This window comes from Podarcis erhardii, assembly GCF_964252035.2.
Source record: "Podarcis erhardii genome assembly, contig: HAP1_SCAFFOLD_201, whole genome shotgun sequence".
Classification (NCBI taxonomy): domain Eukaryota; kingdom Metazoa; phylum Chordata; class Lepidosauria; order Squamata; family Lacertidae; genus Podarcis; species Podarcis erhardii.
In genome coordinates this window covers 28,503-36,420 of record NW_028292757.1, presented here as the reverse complement: position 1 = coordinate 36,420, position 7,918 = coordinate 28,503, and the positions used below count along the sequence as shown (strand labels likewise).

Sequence of the window (7,918 nt, the reverse complement as noted above, 5' to 3'; positions counted from 1 at the left end):
GATTTGCTACCTTGCTTTGCCAAGGACTACAATGAGTCCTGGTCTACTGCCCTTAGTTTGTAAACTATTATCTTTTAATAATTTTGTGTTTTGGAAACTTATATTTATCTCACAACAAGATAGTTTAGAGGGAGAGGAGTTAGGTTTTTGAGTGTTTGCTTTGTCATGACTACCTATTAACCATATCAATTCTGATATTCAACAATACTGTTTGGTTATGCCAGTTCTATGTATTCAAGTTTCTATGCGCCATTTCCCGCATTTATGCACTATCATTCATAAGCTCACTTCACATCATCTCATTCTCCTAAGCTTTGTATATCAATAAACTGAGAAATTCATTTAAGACATCTTCCGTAGTCTGTTGGTTTAATTTCTGTATCGTGTAAGCTCTGCTCCCTGTTCCAAAGAGTAGCAACTGACCTTAGTCAAGCCGTGACTGGGATCCAGTGAATTTTATTGCACTGACCAGTGTTAGTCAAGTCAAGTCAAGTTTTATTGCGGCAAAAGCCAGTGACACAGAACACCACAAGATCATACAAAAGGAAATCAACAACAGCATCAAGAAGAAGAAGAAGAAAAAATAAAATTATTACGCAAGGGAGCTTCGCAGTGTGCCATTCAACAAAAAATACGGTATATTATATTACATATTACTGTATTTTCCCGTGTAGAACATGCCCCTGTGTATAAGACACCCCCTATTTTGGGGGACTCAAAATTAAGAAAATGGTGGGATCCCATTTTCCGCGTCTTATACACGGAAAAGTACGATTATAGTATAGTATAGTATAGTATAGTATAGTATAGTATAGTATAGTATAGTATTACACAGGGTAATTCATAATGAAGTATACAGTTTCAAAACTCTATAAAAAAAGAATATATCTCATGTTACCTGTGACAGAATTGTAGGAGAATGTTGAAGTATTTTAGAAACAGTCACAGATGTTCTATGTGTGCACCCTCGTCACACAACACACATCACAATCGAAAATGCAGTTGCACAACAAACTCCGTTTTGCTCAATTCAAGAACACAAGACGCCTTCTCCGCTGCAGACGCAGCCATTTCGCCTGACTAGTCACGTGACACGCGCACTATCACCTCCATCACTTCCCTCAGTAGTGAAACACAAACTTTATGAGTACATCTGCCTCATGGGTCGCTGCTGTGGTCCGTGTCAGCGCCTGTCTTACAGGATCTGGAAACTGTATATTTCATTATGAATTACCCGTATTATATTATTTTGGTGTCCAATCACGGCATGACTATAGGATACTTCATTTCAATCAATTAAATCTTTATTATGGTAGTAGACCAGCATTCAGTAGACCAGCAATCTGTAAAACATTTTGGAAAGCTAAAAAGCATTAATACACAAAGTATATATAAAAGTCTAAAAGAAGCTAAAAGAAGGGTTTCGGAGCATTAAATGGATATGGAAGAGCATAAAAGTATATATGGCTATCAATTGACTATCAATTTACAGGGCACTCTGATATGAATGTTCATTAAATCTAGTGTAACAACAACAACCATTTATTTATACCCCACCCATCTGGCTTGGTTTCCCCAGCCACTCTGGGTGGCTCCCAATAGAATATTCAAAACACGATAAATACATCAAACATTAAAAACATCCATAAACAGGGCTACCTTCAGATGTCTTCTAAAAGTCAGGTAGTTGTTTCCTTCCTTGACATCTGCTGGGAGGGCGTTCCACAGGGAGGGCGCCACCACCAAGAAGGCCCTCTGCCTGGTTCCCGGTTTGTGGCACAGGTCATCATCCGATGAATTTGGAGCTTCATTTATTTCTGTGTTTATATTTAAAGAAAATATGCATTTTAACAGTATTGCTCCTTGATTGTAATATCAAGAATGCACTTAAAATTACTACGCACAACCGTGAATAAGTGATTGCAATGCACACACAGTTAAGCAACATACATATTTGTTAACAAAGTCTAACATTACTATCTTGTTGTGATTATTATTACTTTTATTGCTACTAATCCCAGTGGCTTACAAGACTGAGCTCTGTTCTGCCTTGGTCAGTCCCCACCTGGAATACTGTGTCCAATTCCGGGCACCACTATTTAAGAAGGATGTTGACCAATGGGAAGAAACCCCTCACCCCCCAGAGAGATGCCGGCTCAAAGAGCCCCCTGAGCTTAGACTACGAAGCCTCTGAGGGCGTGCAGAGTGCAAATCCCCCAGGGGCCCCTCTCTCTCTCTCCCGGGCTCACCTGGGGGCCCCGTCCCTGCCAGCCTCTCCGGCCTCTGAGGGCGTGCAGAGTGCAGATCCCCCCAGGGGCCCCTCTCTCTCCCGGGCTCACCTGGGGGCCCCGTCCCTGCCAGCCTCTCCGGCCTCTGAGGGCGTGCAGAGTGCAGATCCCCCCAGGGGCCCCTCTCTCTCCCGGGCTCACCTGAAAGCTAGGTTTGGTTTCATTTCCCTCAGGTCCTTCTTCCCAGCATGCTTTGCTGCCCCTTCTTCTCACAAACAAGGATCCAGCTTCCTATAATTGAGATTTACCCATTTTCCAATGTTTAACTGAATAAATACATCTGAAAGTGTCTTTCGTTAGGTTTCACTTAATAGCTTTATTGATAAATTATCCTTTATTAGGTTTCATTTCCCTCACGTCCTTCTTCCCAGCATGCTTTGCTACCCCTTCTTCTCACAAACATGGATCCAGCTTCCTATACTTGAAATTTACCCATTTTCCAACGTATAACTGAATAAATAAATCCCAAGGTGTCTTTTGTTAGGTTTCACTAATTAGCTTTATTGGTAATTTATCCTTTGTTAGGTTTGATTTCATTTCCCTCATGTCCTTCTTCCCAGCATGCTTTGCTGCCCCTTCTTCTCCAAAAAAGGATCCTGTTTCCTATCATTTTATTTTTCTCTAAACGTATTTGGATTCTTCCATTTAAACTTGATGGAGGGGCAGAGCGATGGAAAAAGAGAGAAGGCTTTTCCTCACAGCCTTTCCCTCGCCCTTCCCAGGCTGCCCTGCGCAACCTTCCTCCTGGCGTGCTAACAAACTAAGAATCATCAATTATTATACTACTAAACCCACATAACCCAGGAAGTCTCCAAGAGACCTCGTCCTTTTCCTCATTCCCTTGGAGGCACCTAGAAGGGCTTCCCCCTTTTCCCGACGTCCCGCGGCTCTGGCGCCCTGGACAACAGAGGCCAAAATGCTTTAAATGCATGTTGTGGCTGTGATTTTTACAGTGCTTTTAATATTCTGTTGGGAGCCGCCCAGAGTGGCCAGGGAAAGCAATACTACTACTATTATTATTATTATTATTATTATTATTATTATTATTATTATTATTATTATTATCTCATCGCCTTGATTGCAATGAAACCTAAAGCAGACCCATTGAAATGCAATTATTAACTTGGTTTCGGGGGTTTACACCAACCATTCTTCTTTTCGCAGTTGAGATGTTATTTCTGACCATTCACTTTGTTCTGATTGGTACCTGATTGATAAACTCATTCTTTAACGTCATCTGAATCTCTTGCTATTGGTTTATAGATACAAATTCTGTTCTTAACCTGAAATTGTTCTTAACCTGAGGTACCATTTTAACTAATGGGGCCTCCTGCTGCCGCCTCGCCGCTGCCACGTGATTTCTGTTCTCATCCTGAAGCAAAGTTCTTAACCCGAGGTACTATTTCTGGGTTAGGGGAGTCTGTAACCTGAAGCGTCTGTAACCCGAGGTACCACTGTATGTATATAAAGTCAGAACATGATTGTAAAGTTACAAGAAAGGAGATTCCAAACCAACATCAGGAAAAACTTTCCGATAACAATGACTCGCGAATACAGCATAGAAGATGCAGAGAGAAGCCCCGAACAAGGGGGGCTCCTCCTTTTAAAAAGTTTCTCCAGGTTACCCCCAACCCCTTGTTGGAAGCATCACACACATGTCGTGAACATGTCATAGAACAGGTGTGGTACTGGGGTGAAAACTGATGCCGTGTCCATCCAAAATGTAAGGCAAAGGGAAATACCTGCCATCTCTGACCCTCCAGACCTCTGTCTTTCCAATACACTGAGACCGGGAGGACATTGTTTCCTGGATGGGTTGGTGTCCGACCCTCCCAAGTCAGGATGGAGGGCTTGACCCTTATGCCATAGGGCAGGTGGGGACGTGAGCATAAGCTTCAGAGATTAGGGCAATGCCAGGCTCAGCCCCAAGCCCCTCCTCGGATGGCCACCTTCCCCCTGAAGAAGCAGCCTTGGCAGGATGCCAACCCGTCCCGGGAAGGATTTCTGCTGATTTCTTTCTCCAGATTCCTCCTCAATGGAGGGTCGCTCCAATGCAGCCCGTTGGTGTCCATGGCTTCTTCGCCCTTCCCTGCTTGGGCAGCTGCAGTACCAGCGCAGGCGTCGCTAGAGGGCGATGTTTCGCAACCTCTCCTGATCCCGCGCTTCGGATTGGCAAAGGAAAGAGGGCTCTGTCAGGAAGGGCGCTTGGTGATTGGTCAAGCACTTTATGAATGGGGGAAAGGAGGAAACGAAGGGGATCGCTGTACGCTACGCTGCACGGGGTTGAGCTACAGACGTGCAGGTCTGCAACACGTGCAAAGAGTCGGCGAAAGAATCCGAGACCAGGGAGAAGAGTCGGTGGAAGAAGATTGGAAGAAATTTAAAGACTACTTACATAAATACTGCAAAATTAATGAATGTTAGAATGATGTCGGAATGAAGTTAAGTGCTTTTAGCAGTAATGTTATAAAGGAATATGTAAAAATGGATTGTTACTAGGTGAGAATACAAAGCTATAATACATTAAGGTAAAGGATTAAGATAAAAATAAGGAGGGAAAGGATTTGCTGGATTAACTAACTGAATTGGAATACAAAAAAGGGAGGTGTGAGGAGGTCAAGGAAACAAGCAAATGAAAGACAAGACATGAAAAGATTGATTTGTTTTTAATTGTTTGTACTTTGTATTTTTTCTCTTTTTTCTCTTTTTTCCTTATTTTGTAACCTTTTTGAAACTTCAATAAATATCTTTAAAAAACAACAACAAAGAGTCGGCGAACAAAACACAGGATCAAAATTCAGGGCGCCACCAGCGAAGTCAGTCCTCTGTTCTTTTCTCCGGTTACAACCTCCCAGATTTCAGAATGGGGGGAGAGTCACATTTATAAGCCCCCCCCCATGGATCAGCAAGGGCATCAGCCCCAATTTCAACCCAGAGGGGAGGGGAGGCCAGGAAGCAAGCTGCCCCCTCCCCTCAGCTGGAAGGGGCCGTTAAAATGGGGAGGGGTCAGAGCCACAGACTTTAAGTCCCCTAAGCTATTGGTCTGAAGCTCAACATCCAAAAAACGAAGATCCTGGCCACTGGTCCCCTCACCTCCTGGCAAATAGAAGGGGAAGAAATGGAGGCAGGGAGAGATTTCACTTGCTTGGGCTCCATGATCACTGCAGATGGTGACAGCAGCCACGAAATTAAGAGACGCCTGCTTCTTGGGAGAAAAGCAATGACAAACCTGGACAGCATCTTAAAAAGCAGAGACATCACCTTGCCGACAAAGGTCCGTATAGTTCAAGCTCTGGTTTTCCCAGTTGAGATGGATGGAAGTGAGAGCTGGACCATCAAGAAGAATGGATGCTTTTGAATTCTGGTGCTGGAGGGGTTCTGTTTGTCTTTAAAAGGGGGGGTCCAACTCTGTTACTCCCCCCCCCATTTCCCCCATGCGCCTCCCGCTGCCGACCACGCTGAGGACTCAGCCCCCCCCTTCAGCTGCCTCCTTCCTCCAGCTGCTTCTGGCGCCCTCGCTCCGCCTCCCTCTGCCAGGCCACGCCCCTTACAGGCCCCCCGTCTTGGCCAATCAGCGCGGGGCAAGGGCGAAGGGCGGGGCGGGCGAGGCAAGCGGGAAGGGAGGGGAGGGGAGGCTCCTGTGCTCGCGAGAGTGGCAGGCCGCCTACGCCAATCCGGGCGAGCCATTGTGAAAGGAGGCGGGGAGAGTGGAGCTGGGGAAGGCAAGAGGTGGGCGGGGCTTAGTGGGGAGTGGTCACGCCCACTGGGAGGGTCCAGGCAAAGCTGGGAGGAGCATCTGGCCGGACTTATTTCATTATTATTACTAATATTAATGAGTAATGAAGTATGAATTTGGGGGGAGAGGAATACATTACATTAGTGTGCGATCACTGCATTACTAGGATATTTCATTTCAATCAATCAGATCTTTATTACCTTAGTAGACCAGCATCAGTAGGGTGAGGTACAATCATTTACAGTCTGTAAAACGTTTTGGACAGCTAAAAAGTATTAATCACAAAGTATATATAAAAGTCTAAAAGAAGCTAACAGAATCTAAAAGAAGGGTTTAGGAGCATTAAATGGATGTGGAAGAACATAAAATGTTAGTATATAAAGACTATGGCTATCAATTTACAATGTACTCTGATATGAGTGTTCATTAAATCTAGAATAATAATAATAATAATAATAATAATAATAATAATAATAATAATAATAGGTGTTGCAATGGAGGAGTGCAGGGAAAAGAAAACTCTTGGCACTCATTCTTTCTTGCTACAGAATTAAAAGATTTCTCTCCTTTTCTCCTTCTTTTTCTCTTGGGTGGTGTGTTCAGCGGTCACCCTCAGGGGAAACAGGGTCCCCCCCCCCTTGGAGGAAATGGACTGATCGGAACCTGGCTGTGACATCGGCTCAGAATCCAAACCTCACTTGACAGTTGAGACCAACCCCTGCCTTGATCAGCAGCCTTTGGGTGCCTTATCTGCAACTGCAAAGTGAGACGATTGACGCCTGGGAAAATGGTGAGGGGACCAGCAGGAAACTGCTAAGGGAGTTTGGAGTCCTTTTATTCTGTTGCAGCTGCAGAGAAAGGAGGGTGGGGGATTGGGGGCCGCCCCAGGTGTCATCACTGAGGGGGGTGGCAAAAGGACAAAAAGCCGAGTTTAAAATAAAAATAAAAATTGGGCTCACCAAACCTTTTAGTTGAGTCAAACCCCCCTTGGAAGCAGGAGAAGAGGGGGGAAGTTTTGGATTGTGTGTGCCTGCAGGAGAGAGTGAAGAAAGTCAAAATACCACCGCTCCGAACCTGGAAACGGGCTGCTAGTAAGACTGACGTTTTTGGATTGGTCGTTGACAGTGAATAGAACATTCGCTGACAGCTAGCTAAACAAGAGAGATACATTGTTTCTATTCTCTCCGTCTGCTCTTAAAAAGGAGTAAAAGTAACTGAAAATTGAAACTAACTTGATTGTTTGAACTGTGCTTAAAAGGATTGATACAAATAGAAACTGTTTCCCTCTAGAGGAAGCCTTTGAAACTATGACAAGAGCTGAGCTGGGGGAATTTCCAGCTGCAAGATAAGGCTGTGAGACTTTGGGAATGACCTTGAATCGGTTAAGAATGTCGACAGAAGAGGCCTTAGTGGCTGTATTATGTAAGATAAATGATTCATTGGAACAGCTTCACAAGAAGGTGGATTTTTTGGGACAAAAGGTGAATACCAATACAGAAACTATCCAGAAATTGACACAGGAATCCACTTTGACTTGGCAAACTGCGGAGAAGGCTAGGGAGAAAGCTGTTGCCGTTGAACCTAAAGTAACACAATTGGAGAGAGAAAGAGTCCCAGCCTCATACATGCAATTTGATGATCATAAGTTGATGCCTGTTATGATTGAATCTAAAGGAAAACAGACTTTGAGGATCAGAGCCCTGCCTGAACTGGAGAGGGAAGTTTTGATGGACTTTCTTACACAGGAATCTGCTGATTTTTGGGACCTGGAATTGGGCCAAGAAGAGACTAAAATTGTGAGGGTTTTCAGACTTTACCAGAAGAACTTAGAAGAACAACAGTCAAGAGTGGAAATTTTGAAAGACGTCCTGAAATACCTTTTGGATCTTAGGTT

At 44.2% G+C, this 7,918-nt stretch overlaps 1 long non-coding RNA gene across 1 annotated transcript; it reads right to left on the bottom strand.

The window, feature by feature from the left end:
- Positions 1–1,007: 1,007 nt before the first annotated feature.
- LOC309334373 lies at positions 1,008–3,170 on the bottom strand. Its single transcript, XR_014153048.1, has 3 exons — positions 3,109–3,170; positions 1,660–1,817; positions 1,008–1,204 (listed from the first exon to the last, which is right to left on the bottom strand). It is a non-coding gene; the product is annotated as an uncharacterized lncRNA (long non-coding RNA).
- Between the last annotated feature and the right edge of the window lie 4,748 nt (positions 3,171–7,918).